General features: G+C 41.3%; 1 long non-coding RNA gene across 1 annotated transcript in view; it reads right to left on the reverse strand.

Annotated features, from left to right (window-relative positions):
- The window catches only part of LOC139750127 (uncharacterized), a 235,285-nt gene extending 219,030 nt beyond the window's left edge, over positions 1-16,255 (reverse strand). The window contains exons 1-2 of the long non-coding RNA XR_011713089.1: positions 16,179-16,255; positions 6,407-6,564 (exon numbers count right to left, since the gene is read on the reverse strand). This is a non-coding gene — a long non-coding RNA (uncharacterized lncRNA). The remainder of the gene's footprint in view (positions 1-6,406; positions 6,565-16,178) is intronic.
- Positions 16,256-21,704: the final 5,449 nt, after the last annotated feature.

A 21,704-nucleotide genomic window follows, 5' to 3' on the forward strand; every position in this document is an offset into this window, starting at 1 on the left:
AATTTGATCTTGTGAGTGAAGTGGGAGGTGTCAGTGAACAGGATGTGGGGGTGTGTGTTGTAACAACTCCTTGTTCGTAGTGTCTATCTGGTCTTAGGTAGGTATGATTATGGAAAAGAGAGAGAGAGAGAGAGAGAGAGAGAGAGAGAGAGTGGATGTTGTTGTTTAGTGTGGTTGATTGGATGAAAGTCACGCGCGTGTTGTGTTCTTGGCGTAGGTCGAGAGCTTCTGTGTTTGTTTACGAGGCGCCGTTCATGTGGAGATGGACGGTTATAAATGTTTACCAAAGCGAGTGAGGTACTACTGGGAATCGGTGATTGTTTCAGTAGGGTGCGGGGTTGTAAACACAAAGTTGGCGTTTTAGTAGGGTAAGGTTGTAAATGATAAGACGTATTTGTTTAAGCGGAGTAGGGTTGTAAATGAGAAACAAGTGTAAGCGGGGCAAGGTTGTAAATAGGAAACCGTTTGTTGTAGCAAGGTAGTGTTGTAAATGGAAAATGTTTGTAAACAGGTTAGGGTTCCTAATGCAAGCACGGTGGGGTTGTAAATTGGATGTTTCACCACGGCGAGGTTGTGTGTGGTGGACGGTGTTTGTTGGGTGTTTGTGAGGATGGGAACAGTTGAAGGAAAGATTGGATGAATGTAGCGAATGATGGCAGCAGAATGGCTCCAGCAAGTCCAAAGTGTTGCACCTTTTTTTTTTTTTCCTGTATCACTGAGGGGAGCGGTGTACAGCGGAAATGAATCCATTTGATAAGCGTATTGTTGTCTGGTGGTGGAGTCTGCCGCACCAACCAAGTGTAGGTAAATGCCTACTAGTCCAAGTTTTGGGATGGAATTTAAACTGGCAAGTTTTAATAGCCAAGGGATTTTGGCTCCGATATCTCTCTCCCTGAAAGTGAGGGATTATAGATGATTGTGCTAAATGCCTGGGGTATGGCCCCACGGGGGCCCCAAGATGAAGGCTGGTGACCAACTCGAGGCTGCACTTCACACAGGGGAGGAGGGTAAGGTGGTCTCCTTCTGGGCGGTATCTTCCTCGACAATGAAGTTCTCTCTGATGCACTTATTGCCAAGGAATAAATCTTGGTCCATTCAACACCAGATACTGTTGACATACAAGTGGAAACCTTGCCTGCTACACACACACACACATATATATATATATATATATATATATATATATATATATATATATATATATATTAGTTTATGAAATAGCCTCGATTTGGGCATTCAGTCGCCTGCACTGTCTCTGCTAAATACATATATTTACGCCAACAAATGCGTCAACTCACACAACCCCATATGCAAACACCGGATCCAGCTGGTGGTTCACAAGAATATAAACAACTGAAATTACCACAGTTTAGGTCATTTCCATCTACATTTTTAATGGTAGAAAACGTTCGAGCATATGCTGAAACCACATCGACAACTACAGAACTACTTCAGTATTATTCCGATGCTCACTTAAACATCTGCCACCACTACCACCAACCTAATGGCAAGTGTGAAAGCAAAAGACGAACACTTAAGGAGGAACGAGGAGTAAGAACAATGGGAAATTCAGACCTTCAACGGTAATGTTCTTAAAAACCATTTTATTTTATTTCATTTCATGCGAAGTGTGCGACACTCCTCATTTACGACACATTCATCAAGAATCGAAAGTCAACAAACTCAGCATTCATTATTATGCGAGAGGCATCTTGCTGACATTGTAATTAACCACATGGTTATTTTTTCAATTACGTCAAAAACCTCGAATTGCGATTCAGTCTTTGGAAGCATAAATATTTATTTATTCTCAGTGATGTAGTACAGTCTCTCAAGTTTTCCTTTTAGAAACTTTATTTCAGTCTTTACAAATGGTGTTTTTTGTACATCAGGCCTAAATTTCAGTGACTGGATCATAAGGACCTAAAATTTGGAATATCTGAAAATATATATATATCTTTAGATCTAAATCGCCAAAAAATAAACGAGTTAATTCAAAACTATTGGGCAGAAGGTAGGCTTAACTGGCTTTGAATAATTCCTGGAGGCAAGAAAAAAACTTTTTTTAGCCTCAAGACATTTCTATTTCATAACCCAACTTGTCTCTTTCTACTCCTTAAAACTTTTTACGCATCTTTGAAGTATTCTTATCATTTCATTCAGGTATAATAGACTCTAAGAACTTCTAAAGATATAGAGGAAATAACCAACACCATTAGTTGGAGAATAGGTTAAGAACTTATGAATGTAAACTAGTAGATTTCTGAACACTTAAATGAAAATAACTTATTCTTATCACCAAAATGGCTGGAAAAAATTTTAAGTTTTTCTCATCTGTACAGGAAACAAGATTATTGAATATTTCTAAGAAACCGCCGCTAAAAGTTAACAGAATGATTTAACCAAGATCAGAGAATATCTTGTAAAAAAAAAGATATCCGCGCCACATAATATCGAAGCAACATCTTCAAGCTACACAACATGTTCGAGAGATCTCTCGTGTACATATGTATAAACAATCAACATTTTCGAAAGATCTCTCGTGTACATATGTTAAAACAATCTATCTGAATTTGATGACGTCGAGACTCCAGCCATTCCATCTTTCTGGAAAAAAAGATTAAGAAAAAACTGGCTTTTAAGAGAGTAAGGTCTGATATAAATACTGTTTGAGGAGCTTCGTAAAAACCTGACCAGGAACGTCCAAATTTACATTACGACTACGTTAATTTCGTGCTTGCGGTGGTTGATCTAGCACATCATTACTGGATCTCTGGTCAAGCGGGAGGAGGCCGCCTTATCAAGTCTTGCAGTCATACGGGTGACTCAAGCAAGCACAGCGTTCCGAAGCACACACACTCTCTCTCCAAGACCCCCGAGGTCTTTTTCTGGGTCTCTGTAAGGCGAGCTTCAAGGCTGATGATGGAACCCATCATATTCCAAGCGACGTGTTGATGGACCAACTGCAACCATGAGTGGCTATCCAACTGACTATCTCTGCTTCATCTCTCCCAGGCGAAACTCGAGCATACGTTTCATGAATTACCTTCCGGCTACATGAATGCAAATCAAAGCGGTTTGGAGACAAAAAAAAAAATATGGTTGAAACATACAAAGTGGCTGATGAGTTATCTGAAGAATAAGAAGAGATAGCGCAAGCAGTGATAACGAATACTGACCAGCAATACGAAAGGCATTACTTAGCTGATCGATTTGATGTCAAAGATATCATACTTTTCTATAACGTACAAATCACACCTCATTCTAGAAAACGCTGCTCAGGTCGAGTCACCAATCCTTCCCTAGGGAAAACTTGAAGGAATGAATATATAAAACCAATTACCTCACACAGATTTAAAGACTGCGAACAAGAATCCAAGAATTTCCTTCGAAAACTGTACAGCTTCCAAAGAGTTCGGAAGACGCTGGCAGAACGCTAAGTAATTTGTACAGCGTAAGTTGCTATAACATTTTCACGTGCGGTCGAGGTACAACGACCGGAAGTATTTGTACGAAGTCAAAACATGTCATACGAACAAGAGCAATAGTTTCTTCAGCACTGGAGTTGTAAAATACTGGAATAATCTATCACTAAATATTGGCAGAGAGAAAACTGCATATATAACACAGGCAAACGAACACAATGATGCGATCAGTGAATATGGCTGTTCAAGAATGCCAGTATCATATGCACGTCTCCATAAACTTTCTTTGCTCTTTAGGAAGCAGTCGCTGCCTAAAGTCCTTCCAAAAGTGTGTCCCGCGAATAAGATCAGATTATGTTTTCCCTTCATCCCGTCTTTTCAGACTTCCACGTTTGTGCACGTTCTTCATAACCATTTTCCTGACGTGCTGGAGGGAGTGGTGGTCAGGGTGGAGCCTTATGGTATGCCATTTCATCTCTACTTGTATTTACGATTTGGAAATACAATCACTGTCCTCCAGCAGATAATCTCGTCATAGAACGTAAGGTCCTGTGTTAACTGGCTTTCCTATTTACCTCCCTATCCTTCATGACCCTCCCATTACTTCATCCCTAATATATTCCCCTCTCCCCTCCTCTTTAACTATTCTTTCCCCTCTAAATCTATCTTTATCGTTAAGCTTTTTCCTCCACAACCTCCTTCCACCATACCCGTTTACACACAGGTGGGGTCCTCGATAATTCTAGATGGGTTACTGCTGTATGGAACTTATGGGAATATTCCCAAACGACTGATCATTATGGTGGATCTGGGAGAACCACGGATCCTGCATTATTAGAGGAGAGACGACTGCCACGGGACAATCGGACGCGATCAGAATGGATGGCCAAATCTGCCCCTTATGTGTGATACTCTTCTGCAGGAGTGGCGTTAGACGCCCTTCTCAAGTCAAGGGCTACTACCATGTGAAAAAAATTCGTGAAAAAAGGAAATCAATTTCCATAGCGCAGCCTCGAGTGTTCAGGTGGAGATGGCAGGGTCGGTCTAACAGGACAAAATTAAAAAGAAATCGTCGGGTTATGCCAGCAGAAGGGAAGATACTGCTTTTCTACACTTTACGTACTCTGCCTTAGCCTGTAACCTAAACACTCGTCACCCTAATATTTCCAGTCTCGAAGCAACAGGGTAGAAGCCTTTAATTTACAAACGTGATTTACCTGTCAGCCAATGAAAAGAACTAGAAGAATTTAATGCATGCCTATGACAAACACTGCTTGTGGTATAATCCCAAGATATGCCTGCATGCAAGAAAGATGCGAGAGGGTAACAGAGGGCCAACACTGTACTGGCAAATTGCTTCCAGAAGAGAGAAAATAAAAATATCTTCTTCCTAAAGCGTATCACACTGTAGGCGTCAAACCTGGGACATACGAGCCGTTTTGACTGTATCCTAATATCAGCTCGTGGAGCATGTACAAAAGATACACACGGAGGGTTCCAGGTCGTTTCTGGACCGGATCACTTGGTAACAAGAACATGAACCAGTTTCAATCGGCGTCCCCATCACGTACATGATAGTCCTCGTAACATGGAAGGCATCCGCACCCGTAACGTAACACAGAAGGCTTCAGAACCCGTCACGTAATATGGAAGACTCTATAATGTTGGACAACTCCCACACCGTGTCTCAGAAATTTCCCCATGTCGGAAGGGTCAGTAAGTTTTCTACGGATGGCAAGAATATTGAGGAACAAAGAGACGGTCGATCTTGCGATACATAAGCCTGGAACATCGTGAGAATCATATCCAGCGATTGAGAATAAAGGGTTCTGGAACAGAGGGACTCCTCAATGCTGGACACTGAGGCAGTGAAGTCTGGAATAAGAGGATAAAGGGATCGAGCACTCGTGTAGTGGATGGGTTTCCAGCACTTCCCTGATGAATTCTGGATGGTGAAGGTTGATGGCTTTGGAATAAGCAGACGGCGAATTCTGACACCCTTTAAAGTAGACGGACCAATACATCTCAAAGTCATGAAACCATGGTGGAGTCAAATCTGTAAACATCTCTGTTAAAGACGTTCAAATACAAGCTTTTAAAAATCTATCCGGATAAGTAAGCCGTGCACAGAAAAAAGATGCTTCTGGAAACCAGAATATTGGTCTCAAACAACCAAAGGTGCCAGGGAACGAATCTCTGAGGGATCCAAACAAAGACGAAGATGGGTACAAATGTCACGAGGTTAACAGGGTTAGAAACATCAGGGTACACACAATGGTCATTCACACCAGGTATAAAGTATCGGACGCAGAGGTACAGAAATTCGGAACAGTGAGACACATTGGGTCTGAAAAGCTTAGTAGCCTGCGATAATGGACGAGACAGCTCCGGAGGACGAAATATAAAAGTGTGAAACACGACACGGTCTAAACAAGTGTTAAAAGGGAGGGTGGGGGTCCAATGGGACTCTGCAGTTCTTTTACCCAGGGATGGATAGATCTGGATCAAAGTTGTAGTTCACTGGAACGGAGGCGAGACAGAGGAAATTACAACTTCAAAGCTCACATAAGTTTACATCGATCACGTGGCGGTAAATTCGCTAAACTATTTGGAGACTTCCCTTTCAGTTGATCGAGATAAGTCGAAAGTACATATTTCTACAAAAAAAAAAAAAAAAGCATAATCAACCAATTTATCATCGTGAAATTCGAGGTCAACCAAGAGTTCCTGCTGTTTGAAGAAAATTCTGACTGTCAACCTTTGGCCACCTTGAATGGTGTTCTAGGTAGCTAGACACAGTACTGGAATCCACCCAGTGACCATCCCTGTGGAATTCGCTGTGCAAACTTATGACAAGCTTCGTCTGCGTTAAGATATGAATACGGCAAAACTATAACTCAGGCAGGAAAAGGGCTTCGTTTGCTTAAGAAGCAGAAGAGGGTAAAACTAAAACAGAAGACCTATATGATGTTTTAACCAACCTTAATCCTTGAGGCACACGTTCGAAACTTGAGCCGAATCTGCCTTAAAACGACAATGTTGCCGTTGTTTGAAGACGTACCATCTCAGAAGTATTCGGGGTCATCAAATCCAAGTCTTGATATGAAACGACCCAAAGAAGATATTGGCTCTGTAGTTCCTGGAAAAGACAGACGTGGGAAATCAATCGACAGAATATTTCTAGTTCAAGCTGGGCTTAGCAATTTCAGGGTTACTAAAAAAAATATCGAAATGTAAAAAGTTGTCGAACATTATGCGAGGAATTCACAATACATAGGATAGAAAATATGTGAAAAGAGATGAACGAAGACGATGGTGGAAAATAAATGCAAGAATAATATAGGAAAAACAGAGTAGAGGAGAAATTGATTTTCATAAGTAAAGAGAACCAGACAAGCACTAAAGGAAAAAACAAGAATATGAAAACTCTGAAGAATAAAGGGGGACACAAGAGCTACGAAAAAATCCAGTTTGAAAGGAATTAAAATCTAAAGGAAAATGCTTACCAGGATCCAGAGAGAAGAGTCAACAAGTCCTGAGCGAGACGGACCATCACAAACCCTCAGTTCACCTCTGTGGGAAGATACACCTCCTCATCTTTACAGCTACGGACAAAACGACCGTTGGAGACGAAGCTACGTGAACCATGAGCACTTCCAAGGAGGAAGAGCAGATACTCTACGCAGTATGGAAACTCTTAACACAACTCAACATTATTATCGAATTGCGAGTCTTCCTCTTCCAAAACAGATATTCCTCCCCCGCCTGCAACTCCTATACTCCGTTAATCTTTCCACCTCTTCCCCACCCTCTCTAAATATACACTCGCACCAGTTCTCGGTCCATGTCCCTCACCATATCCCACACTATGACTCGTAATCCTCTCTCTTTCTCCACACCTCACCTCTCACCATACCCCTCACTAAACCCATGTCGGGTGCAGCTGCTACACCCTCTCATCATGGTGGGTTAGGGAGATGACTGCAGATTAAATCTCCCTGTGGCTGTTTCACGTAATTTACGAACTCAGGCTGAGGGAAAAGAGGTGGGAGCTAGGGTTCACGAGGCAGCAGGAGGCTGCGGTGGGTAGATAACATGAGCTGAAGAGAGAAAGCAGAAAGTAGAGAGAAAAAACAGTGACATGGGAAGCAGTCTGTGGCAATATTATAATTGGTGTTACTAAGTACTTTGTGTGTGTGTGTGTGTGTGTGTGTGTGTGTGTGTGTGTGTGTGTGTGTGTGTCAAGAGGCGTGTAGCAATACCCGTTCATTAGTAGTGTGGCAGAATTCGTTCCTATGCCTAACTACAACGAAATCACATGTCAAAGAAGAAGTTGTTTAGACTAAAGAAGTCATTCTTCGGTATTCGGGCCGATTCGAGTCACCCGACGCAAAGCTACAGGGAGTGGCAAGGGAGAGCAAAGATATTCAACACCTTTCGAATTGTTTTCCTCAAAGATTCTCAGAGAGAGATTTTTGAATTTGGTGTTGCTGGAGGTGGAGAAACCTCCCTCGAGATGGTAACACAAGATAGGGATGTCTGGAATATTGGAGCAAATGTCTGGGATAAAGACTGGGATATAAGGGGTCTGAGGGAGTGTGATGTCTGAAGGGTGAGGGATAGTGAGAGACAGGGTTGGATCCAGAGAATGAGGCTCGGAATATAGTATTGGAAAGTGTGTATAGAAGAGGATAGGTCGACATCAGGATAGATGTGTACCTAGGTAAACATGTATAAGGTACGAGGTGGAGTGTTCCGAGACGTTTGAAAAGAAGGATCCCAGAAAAAAGATTTGATTCAACAAGTTTACTCATGAATCCTACAAAACATGGCAGATTTGTCTAGGAAGCACGATGTAAAGAGATTTGAAATAGTGGATACGCGAATCTATAACACTGACTGAATATGGACGAGCCTGAAACAAGGACGACATTGTAGACAGACATGAAATGACTCGTTTGGACAGAAATAATAGGCAATTAGACACAAGGAACAAGTGGGGTGGCGAGGAACGCGCAAGTGAATAATCTAACATATTTTGAAGGAAGGAGAATCTATCAGTATTTCAGAAATAACATCAGCCACTGTATTCAAACTAATGTAACTTAAAAGACTACATAAAGCAAGCTTCTGTATATCCGCGAGGCTGATTCTTACCATTAATATTTTCAAATGCAGTTGCATTACGAAATGAAATTGAAAAAAAATCATTGAACAAAGAGTGCGATAGAACACAGCAAAAAAGAAAGAAATAAGGAAAAAGTAGACAGAGTAGAGTAGCAAGATGGTAACATGATGGGCCCCGCAAAAAAAAGAAATGAAAAATATGTTAGATATAAAAGATTCAGAAAACGAAGAAAGGGAAAAGATCACAAGAAAAATTTGAAATGGATAAAAAGTTGATTATATACATGCAAGAAGTTGATTATAAATGAAAGTCAAAAATCAAAAGACAAAAGTGATGGCAAACTTAAGTGATGGCAAAATGATGAATGCATTTACCAGATGAGGCAACAATCATGCACAAAACCACATAAAAGAGAAAAATAACCATTGAAGATGATGGAGTGTGTCAAGTGTGTAACATTTCGTGTCATATAAAAGGAACAGATAACAGATCAACACATCCGACGCCGATGACTGTCGCCCAACCAGAGGGCCTGGGGAAAACATCTCCCCCCCCCCTCTCAGCCTGTAGTTCAATCAAGCCTCAAGATGCCAGACGGGAAAAAAAAATAAAGGAAATATTGAGCATTGCGTAAAGGGAGGATGTGCAGTCAAACTGGACGATCAGGACAACTGAGAATTCTAAATTCAGTTCTAATCCAGCCTCATCAGGTGCCGGGTGACTGTGAATATTTCCTTCTTCTCAACGCCCAAGAACCAGATGAAGTTGCTAGGGGATGCATTTTTTATATTTCACTCTGTCGGGGACAACTGCTCGCTGCTCCTTCGTCCTCACCCTTCTCAATGAGGTTCAGGGATGACGCCAACAGATTAACTCCCGCGTCGAGTGTTTCTCCAGCCATCTGGGTACCAGCTGGTGATGGTGAGGCGCTGGGCAGGTGGTGCAGGGCAGTGTGGTGATCTGAGGAAGGAGTGTAGGGGGTTCGTGAAGACGCCCCTCTGGACAAAAAGAAGTTTGAGGTACGTATTTGCCCTCCTGTAGAAGAGAGAGTTTGTTCTTCCCTTCGTCAAACAAGGGTGATGGACGAGGCCACTAAACGGACGAAGTGACAGGTTCCTTGGGAAGGAGGGAGGGTCGTCGCTACTCTTGGTCGCTGTGGAATACTGATTGCTGGCAGGGAAGGTCGTCAGTTAACGCGACACTGGGTGCGATTAAGCGACAGAGGATATGTTCGGGAAAGCAAGGTATGGTTGGAGACTTCGGTCGTTGATGAGTGGAACAAATTGGGATTATCGGTGTCTTACAAATAAGAGAAATGTACGAAAGATGTGAAATATGAAGAGAGGAATCCAATGAATTGTAATGGCTCCTTACGTGCCTTCCAACAAGACGGCAAAAATGTACAAGTTATCTTTTTTTTTCTAGAAAAGATTTTAAGCCGATTCTCTCTAGTAAAAAAAAGTTTCTAAGCCGATTTCTTTCTAGCAAAGTTTCTAAGCTGAAAAAAAATTACTTATAATTATAGACATTCAAGAGGAGAGAGTTATGATGGAAAAAATCAATCACACATGATGTATTCTTTTTCTCAAAGTTGTTAATTCTTGCGTAGCGAAATACGTATTACTAACCTCAAAATACGTATTACTAAGCTTGGAGCTAAGTCTTAGAGAATTTCATTAATTGCACGAAAAAATCTCACGTCATTAAAGAAACAAGAGAAAGAGTAAACAAAGAATAAGACAGGATAACAAGTCTCTGGAAATCATTGAGGATGATGGCAGCTAAAGCTGGTGATCATAGCTGCTAAAGCTGGCGATCATAGCTGCTAAAGCTGGCGATCATGGCAGCTAAAGCTGGCGATCATAGCTGTCCAGGAGGGTGGTGAATGTTCAAAGCTGGTGATGGCTGCTCAAGCTTGTGACGGACTCTTAGACAGCTAATGTTCAAAATGTTCAGGACACGAAGAGTGTTCAAGATATTGAACACACAATGCTCATGCATGTCCAAGATTTTTATAACGTCAAAAACCTTAAAAAAACAGTAGGAAGCTGTAAAACTAAAGAAAAAAATAATAATAGTTGGGAATATACTCCACCAGTACAAAGAAAAAAAAATAAATGCAAATACTAATAAAAAATCGGTGTCGACAAATCCATGTGATGGTTTTGTAACCTTTTTTTTTTTCTCAGTATCAAAACATTAGTTTAATTAAAATCTACGACAGACAGCGAGGAAATAATGTGAAATACAAAAGGTTTGTGATGTGGTCATATCTTTTTCTTTCAATAGGTGCTCGCTATTTCCTGCATGACGTAGGTAGCGTCAAGAACAAATGACAAGAGTCATGGGAGATGATATAAATCCTCGCTTGGCTCCTTCCTCTGTTCCTGCCTCTGAAACTCAATACTGGAAAGGGAGAATTTCAAACATTATCTCCACGTCCATAGATGATTACCATATCACGAAATTTCACCCATAAAATTACTTGCAAATTAAATGAACTTTAAAGTAAATTCATGCATGCAAAATATGATTTTAAAAAGTATTCACTTACGAATACTTGAGATTTCTTTTTATTTAAAGGGAGGGACAACGCGTAGGGCTTACCACACTTAATTCTAAGGTTACGAACAAAGCGTCACGAGAGTTTATGTAGTCAAATGTCTATGGACTGATAGCTAACTACCCATCTGTAGCTGAGATAAAGAGAAAGACATCTATTTGGGCGAAAAGAGAACTGCTTACGATATACTACTTATTCATGACTTTTATTTAAATCTCTAATATTAGCTTTTTAAATTGACTCTAGTATATCCACCAGAGATAATATTCTGTACATTCTGTTACGCTTAAAAGATAAATTTTTTTTGGCATACATTTGTACACAACTCTGGCTTAATACAGCGTTTAGATTTTCACCAGAGTCTTGCAACTGCAAACACTTCTGCTTAATTAACAGAACTTCACCTTAACGCTTACCTAAAGCGAAGATTTCTTTGGTTAAAAGTTAGTATAAAAGGAATTACAGAAGTCGCATGTTATCTGTACGAATGTTTTGTGAAGCCAGCAAAACATGTTGGACTAACCACCTTTGTTTACCAGCCAAGTACAAACGAACAAACCAACGTAATCTTTTTTTTAAATGCCAACGTAGGCAGCATATTTTTACAGCACTTCATAATAAACTTTAATTGCATTATATGAAATGAAATTCCATGCGTTCGCAATGCTCTTCTGGAGTTAATTAAGGTTAATGATATACAGTAATAACACTGTACTAGCCAGGAGGGTTTAAAATATCGATAGTAATCTTTACATTTAAAGTGTAACAATGACCAGTTTTGTACAGTTTTGCTAAGATGGGTTCACGGAGACACAGGCACATACACACACACGGTACAATAACAGAAGAGTGATAGAAATGATAAAAACAGATCGAGAAATGAGGTAAAATGGAACACAATGTTCAGAATTAAATAATGTAAGAAAATAAAAGCGGAAGGCGTTTGGAAACCATCGGAAGATGTTATAAGGGGTTTCGAATGAATTTGTGAATGTGAATAAAGTAATACACGTACGAGGAGCCATGAAACTTGCCATACAGCGGTGGGGAGAACACGTCTGACTGCCTGCCAATGTTATGACTGAAAAGGTATTTTTCAGAGTAGAGGCAGATGGACAACTTGTTCTCAAGTCCCAGCGACACAGGTGATCGAAGCTGTACCAACACAGTGTCTCAATACATATCCTCGAGAAGGTATTTCATAGACTTCAGGCATGAACCTTGAACCTCTGTCCAGCACTGTACAAGATATACAGGACTAATGTTAACAAACAAGCCGTCTTTTCAGACTCTGGGTCTGACTTAACCCGGACTTTGACGGTGTAGTATAGCGACTGGTGTTCAGAGATGGATGAAACATGTTCATACGGCGAGTATCACTTATAATGCTGGCGGCGGACGTTCATGTAGCCAGCGGATGTGGCAAGGGTGGGACGCGGATGTGTTCGGGAGGAGAAAAGTGCCTGGTTCGTATCCCTCTACACATTACAGTGGAGTAGAGCGATTGATGACCGGATGTGGGGGAGTGGTATGTCACGGTTTGTTACAACATTTGACGGATGCAACGCTCAAAAGCAGTTTGACTCTCATCATAGTGTTAGTAGAATATTTAGGTCACACTGTGGTGTACAGAGTATAGCAGGCGAGAGATTCAGACTACGAAACGTCCTTCCGTTTCGTAGATTTAGTGTTAGTAGACCCTTTAGATTTCCTGTTAGTATGGGCCCTTGTTTTACTATGTCCGTCGGAGAGAGAGATAAATGATACAAAACAAAAGACGATCGGGTTCTGTATAGAGTATGATACAAAACAAATGACGATCGAGTTGTGTATAGAGTATTTTGTTTATGAGATTCGATCTTACATTATAGACTGTGGTAAAAACCATTCCTGGGGTTCGTTAGCTCTAGTCTCCAACACCTCGACTGTGAACCACAGCAGAGTCTGCCTTTCCTAACACCAATGCATTGCTAGAAGGGCAGGACATATTGGAAACAAGAACTATAAAGAATATGTTAACAGTGGCAAGGTAGGATACATTGGCAATGGTGCTAAGGAAGACGTACTGGCAAAATTGTCAGAACAGGACATAATGGTGATAGTGGCAGACAAGGACATGCTGGATATAAAAGCATAACAAGAAATGTTGGCCATAGTGGCAGAAAAGGACATAGTCCTATTAGCGACCTGGTGTTGACAAATGGAGCCCCGTATATGGCTCAGATGTTACCCATTTTACCCATATTACCTATTTTACCTACGACATCACCCACTATACCCACATTACCTATTCTACAAAATATAAGTTTTCCACTTCCGGCAAAATGTTTATTATTTTTCTCTTCTCTCCTTACTTCTCCATACCTTCACCCATTTTCATTCATATTCTACATCGGACCTGACCACTATAAGGAATTTCGTCCATTACCCAAAAGCCATCAAGATGAAAGAACGAAAGAAAACGCAAGACAGTAATGACCCTTACTGGGGAATGGGTTGCAGCAATTCACATACCATCAACACGACACACACACACACACACACACGACCCCACAGTGGTACAAGGGCTTAGGTTTAAGCCTTACGCAGATGCGTACTGTCGGACGCACGGATGGAGCTTAACGCAAGCACGGTTAAACTAACCTAGAATCTAACGAAGAAAAAAAAAAAAACAAGGAAAACGAATAAAAAGGCCATAGCAATTAATTAAATCAGCATACCAAAAAACGCAAGAAAAATTGTAACATAAAAGTATGAAAATCCATCGCACAAAATATATAGTTTACGTACAGTACACAGAAAAATATAAAACAAAAGCAATACGCAAAAAACGTAAAGTGCTTGGATGGTTATTCGGTCGTTTAAGCCTATCGGCTACAACGGGTCGTTTCAGGCCACCAACGTCAAACACCAACCACGTTTTCTTTAACTTAAGGCGATTTAAAATGTTACAGTGTTAAAGATATAATTCAAAACCACACACACACACACACACACGCATATATATATATATATATATATATAGATATATATATAGAGAGAGAGAGAGAGAGAGAGAGAGAGAGAGAGAGAGAGAGAGAGAGAGAGACATTAAGGAAAACTAGTTATCAGCGTCGTAAAAATATAGAAAAAAAAAAAAATTGGTGTAGCGGTTAGCGTTCCCGACCGTGACGCATTCACGGGCCGCCCAGGGTCAAGCGCACAGGTTCGACTCTTGGTTACGGAAGTTGGTCCACAGTCAACCCAGCTGTTCATCCACCCATCCCTATGGGTTTGGTTTATAAACTGGGTACTTGGTTCAGGTTTATATGTATACAGCGTTAATGGGATGTAGCCTTGATTAGTTCCTCAGCTGTGTGTAATATATTGCTCCTTTTCTTTAATATTTTCCTGTCGCTTCCATCCCTCACCCCAAGACGGGAGGCGTGCTTACCAGCAGCAGGGAGTGGTGTCACAATGAGGGGAGTAAATATACGACTTGGGATCGTACTGAGGAGCAGGGTCTGCCCTGTCTAACCGTGCGAATCCAGCTTAGGTGTTCAATTCCAATATCCGCTGCCGGGAAAGTGGTAAAAATGATTTGAACCAACTAGTACACGGAGGTGTGGGATTTTGAATGAATAATTCAAAATGTGGGCACTATGTCCGACTGAAGTGTAGTTGTGTATGAACAAACTAAATGGTGATGCATGGGGTATGTCGTGTTGAGAGTCGCGACTCAAAATATGATAGAAAATATTTCTTTTGATGTTATGAAGTAGAATAACATGATATCTGTCAACAGAACGACCAATAGGACAAATATATTCTCCGCACTGATACAAGTACTCAACACTGTACATCAATTTTCTACCCTAAAACCTCTTTTCTACCTTAAAAATCTTTATCTACCTTAAAACCTCTGCGTGTTTAGATTTACGTTATGAAATGTAGCAAGGTAATCCATTCTCAGATAATCAGTACGCCAATCATCATTTGAGATTACAATGAGCTTTACCTATATCATTTCTTCACTAGGTCGTGAAATGAAGAACACGCCTTCATTTTCTTTGCCCTTCCACAGATGACAAAAACGCTACAGTGCCATGGTGTCTTGTTAATGCGTAAACTCCTCAAAAGCGTGTGTAGTCCTCTCGACTGTGACCGATGAACTACTCACTGGTATATTTGGAACATGTGGAGCAATTTACCAGACCTACATATTGCAACCTTACAGGGAAAAAAAGAAAATATATGAAAACAGGACTTTGAGACAAGGTTATGGGTACAGAAGTCAGTTACAAGGATACAAGACTATGATACAAGGACACGGTACAGTGCTAAAAAGGCTACTACACAAAGCTATGATAAAAAGGCCACTGTACAAAGCTATGATAAAAAGGCTACTGCACAAGACTATGATAAAAAGGCCACTGTACCAAGCTATGATAAAAAGGCTACTGTACGTCATGACATAACTGAAGTTCGGGCTATTACGACGTATGTACGAGGACATTGTCCAACGACCCGATCATCCTTGTGTCAGTACCCAATTCCCCGAGATGATCGTTAACCCCAGCCTAACGATGAGTTACACGACACTGGCAGACTAACCAAACACCTACCGGGTAAACAGCCAACTGAAATTGGCAGTAGCTCATCATTTGGTTATTAATGCGCCGACCCATTGACACAATACACTAATGGATAATACGAATCGGGTGTTTAACAGTCAGCGTAACTATACAGTGGTGATCATACAGTAAAAGTAGTAGCAAAATCCTAGACCTAACCTGCGAATAATGTTGTCCATCTCCCCATATGTCCAAGATCACAAAAGCGTTATGAGGCTTGACCAAAATTTACGACTACAAAACTTGGCTTCACTGAAAATCAAAGTCAACGAGTGTCTATGTCTCCATGTTGTCCCCATCCAAACTTGGTGTACAGTGACAGACACAAGTAACGATGGCGGGAATCACATCCCAAACGAAACACCAAGATCTTCCCTGAATCTAAAAAACGAAACACCAAGTTCTTCCCTGAATCTAAAATGATATAGTTTTTTTCTCAAAACACTTACGTTATAACAAGACGTAACAAGTCGTCAAGCACGAATTCCCTCGAGCGGTGATGTTCACACCATGGCAACAAACACTGAAATGAGGACAGCATTAGAGACAGTGCAACAAAACAGCTCGAACAACGCCACTCCGAAGCAGCTTCGGTACGTCCGAACTGCCTCGACGCTGGGCCAGGTTCGTCACGCTCTTTGAAACCGATGCATCGAAGTGGTTTCGTTTCACTGGCGACTTGGTAATGTCATAATCGCGGTCACATTCATATATACCAGAAAGTAATTTTCCATAATACCACAGAAATCATAGATGATACAAATACTCGTTCTACATTCGGCAAAATAACAACAATTTCACAATCCGTCGAAACTAACTTTGGATAATGACCGATACTGTTCCGCAATGTTGGTGTTGAGTTTACAGAAAAAAATTACAATTTGTGAAGCGTAGGCTGGAGTATCATATTTCTGTAATATATTAATAAGGCTGATAGAAGTATGGGATAACAGTAGCAGAAAAATACTGGAAAAAGTACTGTAAACGCAGGAGAAACAGCTGTAAAAAATATACAGAACATATGTAAACAATGACCCTTCCCTTGCAGCCTCGATTTACCTTCTGTTTTCATATCACTTGCATAATGTGGCTTATATTGTCGCTACACCTCACCTGTTGTTAGGCATTGTTTACGTGTTGTAGATGAACAGATCACGTACACCCGAGCTTTCGATCACTCTAAATATATCCATTACGTCTCAAATGACCTCTTAACTATCTAATTACATCCAGGGCATCTTGACGGCTTGCAGAAGGCTTTGAATTTCCAGTATAGAAATAATGCTCCTAGCTCGCTAATGTTGTTTTACATCTCTTTTCAAGTTGGGTGACCCAAACCGACCACCAATATTCCATGTCAGGACGCACCAGTGAACTGCAAAAAGCGTGGAGTTGTTTTTCTAGACTTAAAATGCAAATAGTTTAACCTACGAATCCTAATAATATTGTTCGCCATTTTCTATTGACTGCATAAAGAGCTTACTTGGTTTTAAGGTCACCAGAGATTTTTTTTTTTAAATCTATTTGTCATTTTACTTTTTGTAGGTCAATGTAATTCATTATATATCTTTACTGCCAATGTGTGTGAAATTTTGCGCTTCTTGTTATCCAAGTTCATTTGCCGCCTGTGAGCCTAAGTCATCAGTTTGTTTATGCCAGCTCGAAACAGTAGACCTTCTAAGTCTATTGTGGATTCATTTCCTAGTTTAAAGTCGTCTGGGAATTTCTGATATAAGATAACATTACCCATAATGAATATCATTTATACATCATACCCTTTCGATATGACACTATAATCAAGTTGCTATGTCCAATTATCAATTATGATAAACTCATTAAGTCAAAAATATCCCATCATTATGACAAGCAATTATCAACTACCGAAACTAACTGATCTGGTTAAGATACCCAGGTATGAAAATGAGATTTCCACCAATTGAATTCAGACATTCACATCAGATTAAGAAATCCATTAATAAATAAATAAATTAATAAATATATATATATATATATATATATATATATATATATATATATATATATATATATATATATATATATATATATATATATATTGACAAGAATTAGTGATCCTCAGATTTTAGCAATATTCGTTTAGCAATGCCCAGAACATTGCTGATGTGATAAACTCGAGAACACTGTACTTGACAGCTTGAGCTGAATGAATCGCAAGCTTTAGCATATGACTCTGACCCGGTACAAGGAGGAGGTGACCCAGCCTTAGGAGGATGTGATTCAGTCCCGAGGAAGAGGCTTCCCCACCCGAGGAGGAGGTGATCTTCCCTGAGGAGGAGGTATCTTCCTTGAGGAGGTGATCTTACTTGAGGAGGAGATGATCTTGCCTGAGGAGGAGGTGATCTTGCCTGAGGAGATGATCTTCCTTAAGGAGGAGGTGATCTTCCTTGAGGAGGAGGTGATCTTCCTTGAGGAGGAGGTGATCTTCCTTGAGTACGAGGTGATCTTCCCTGAGGAGGAGGTGATCTTCCTTGAGGAGGACGTGATCTTGCTTGAGGAGGAGGAGGAGGTGATCTTCCTCGAGGAGGAGGTGATCTTGCCTGAGGAGATGATCTTCCTTAAGGAGGAGGTGATCTTCCTTGAGGAGGAGGTGATCTTCCTTGAGTACGAGGTGATCTTCCCTGAGGAGGAGGTGATCTTCCTTGAGGAGGACGTGATCTTGCTTGAGGAGGAGGAGGAGGAGGTGATCTTCCTCGAGGAGGAGGTGATCTTGCCTGAGGACGAGGTAACAGAATGAAACATGGGCTTCCCCAGTGTACTATGTCCACGTACTCCGGTAGTAAACCCTTGAGAAAACTGTACATCAGCTAATACATTACGTAGCTTAGGTCCCCCAGACTCCAGCGTGCGTGCCAAGGAGGGAGTTTCTGTGGATATGGAAAGGGTCTGCGACCTCGACCCTACCACCACAGCTCTCCTGTGATCCTCATAGGATGTGTTTACCCCCCTGCACCTTCAGGATGGGGATCTGAGGTGCACACAGGCTTCTCTGAGGCACTGGTGTGGAGGGAGGGAGGCGCGGCGGGTGTGACCCTTCAACCTCGGGGTGAGGAGGTCGAGTATTGACTTGGTAATTAGTCATGATGTTACAAGGGTAAACAAGGCGATGTGAGCGGCTAGCGTGTGTGTGTGTGTGTGTGTGTGTGTGTGTGTGTGTGTGTGTGTGTGTGTGTGTGTGTGCGCTCTTTGCAATCATATATGAACGTATGTGTGTATCCATGTTTTATCGAACTTTGTGGATAAACACACACACACACACACACACACACACACACACTCTTAACGCCATATGTCAGTCACTTTACCCGGAGCAACTTAAAGGTAAAAGCAACACTGGATATACGATCCAGTGGAGGATTGTGGACGGTATGGGAAATAATGGCAATGGTTGACATGGTTCACTTGCAATGGTTGACATGGTTCACGCTGCTGTTACGTAGCGCCACAACATCCTTCCTCTTCGTAACTTGTGTGTTACGTTACATTAGCGTGACAATAACGTTCACTGAGACATATGAAGTACTCAGGAATACTGACCCAGTAACTTAACCTTGACCATGTCACACTTCCTTTCGGAGTATTTCAAATAACTGTCACCAAAATTTTCTCACAATTTGCATACCTGGCCAACTATTTTGAGCACAGGGAATCCACAGACACCACACTGTCATGCATTTGTGCAGGTAGTGATATGGAAATGCAATAATAAAAGTCTAAACACATCAGTGTGGGTGAGAAACTGAGAGTCAGAAAGTCGTGTGTAGGGAAATTATATCTTATTTCAAACTGAGTGAAGAAAGCCACATATCGTAGATACATAATGTAAGAAACAACATACATACTGAGTGAATGTTTTCCACATGAAGAAGGAATGATATACACACACACCAGATCTGGCTATAGGCTGGAAGCGACCTGTAAGCCATATCTGTTCCAGGTCGCCATCGATCCTCCAGCCTTAGGGTTACAAGGTAAAGTGGTCGTGATACTTGATACGCTACACAATAAATTTTTCTCTCTAGAGATTTTGACGCAGTTGGTGACGAGCGCTGTAGCGTGTGTGTGTGTGTGTGTGTGTGCGTGTGCGTGTGCGTGTGTGTGTGTGTGTGTGTGTCTCCTGGAACTCGAGGTCGGCAACATTACCCTTTAAAGGGGTCTTGGAAACGAGAGTGGAGGAGACTGCAAGAGAGTGGCTGCAAGGGTCTGGAAAACATGAACTTAAAGAGGTTTGAAATACCTGGAAGATGAGCTGCTGGACGGAATAAAGAAAAGAATGGATTTGCATGAGGAAGACACAAAGACTTGGAACAAGGATGTAGAAGGATATAGCCCACATGATATGGGTTTAAAGCCCTGTAATACATGGATAGCGGGTCATAAACAAGAGGCTGGATGGACCCGGAACACGCAACCAAGAATGTCTGGAACACATGCATAAAAAGGTTTGGCATACGCAAGTAGAAAGATCGTGGCGAATGGAACGGACAGATAGAAATAAGGAGGTCTGGAATAAGGATGAAGAAATCTAAATTCCTGGAACAGATGCCTCTGGAACATGGGGTTGAGGCGTCAAAAACGTAGGGACTGGAAGGGTTTCGAATTCAGGAAACCCCGGACCTGGAACTTGGGTTAAAAAAGAATGAGGAAGAACAAGGCGGGTATGGAACAAGTGGCAATGAATTTAGAAGTAATATCAGAGCAGAATACGGGACGAGGATACATTTTTTTTTTTTTTTTTGGAAAACGGGTCACCGTGCATGGACCGCTGAACAGAGGAATCTGGGGAATAACGTGGGAAAAAAATACTGCGGAAACAAAGGTTGAATGGAATGGAACACAGTGATGAAAAATATGAAAGTAAAAAGACCAGGATATGGAAAAAAAAAAAATGGGAACTGCAAGCCCGACAGAATATGGAGAACCAGTGGAAAATGAATGATAAATGACTTCCAAAGGCGAAATACGAATAGTAAATATAAAAGATAAAAAGACGTGAAAAAAGGAAGAGAGAGGTTTAGAATATCCTGGAGCGTATCAAATACAGAAACAGTAAAAGCAAAAGAAATTAATGAACAAAGACAGTGGAGTGAGACAAAGACAAAAATAAGAAAAAAAGGAAACAGTTCTTTGTTAAAGGAAAAACTGCAGTACGAAAGCATATATGAAGAACATATATATAACATATACCAGTTTATGAACTGAAGATACAAACGGGAAGCAGAGGATAAAGAAAATTCCGAAAACAAAATGAAATCGAAAGTAAGGAATTCGAAGCCATTAAGCCTAGGACTTTATGTCAATTAAGCTCAGAAGAGAATTCTGTAAGTACGAAGTTGGAATGACAAGAGAGACTGATGAAGCGAGACCCAACACACACACCTGACACACACCTACACACACACACACACACACACACACCTGAGTGGCCAAATACTCGGTATTCACCTTAAGCGTACCCAAACACGCCTGGGGGGAAACTAATGCAAACCTGAGAAAGGGGTGATGGTTGACACTCAGGAAGGGAGAGAATAATAAAATCACCTCTGGGGCAGTTAGTGCTGCCTGCTAGGGAGCTGGGCTGGCGGGAGGAAAAAAAAAAAATGAAAGTCTGCGCCAGGTTCGAGTCCCAAGATGCTTTTGAACTCAGCTGGCCTGAAGGTTCCTCTCCCTCCTGTCAAACGAGTCTTGGGGACGAAGCTTCCAGATTAACTCCTTCTGTTCGGCCGTTCCTTTGGTGTTCTCAGAGTCACTTGAGCTCCGGAGGTGGGATTAAAGGCAGAGGGAGCAGGATTGCCTTGTGATTGGGTGAGGTGAGAGGAAACGTTAGGTTTGGTCGGCGACGCGAGATGTGATTGGTGGCATGGGACGTGATTGGTGACGTGACTGGTGACGTGGGACACAGTCGGTGACATGGGATGGGACACTGTTGGTGACTTGGG

Source organism: Panulirus ornatus, chromosome 9 (assembly GCF_036320965.1).
Source record: "Panulirus ornatus isolate Po-2019 chromosome 9, ASM3632096v1, whole genome shotgun sequence".
NCBI classification, from domain to species: domain Eukaryota; kingdom Metazoa; phylum Arthropoda; class Malacostraca; order Decapoda; family Palinuridae; genus Panulirus; species Panulirus ornatus.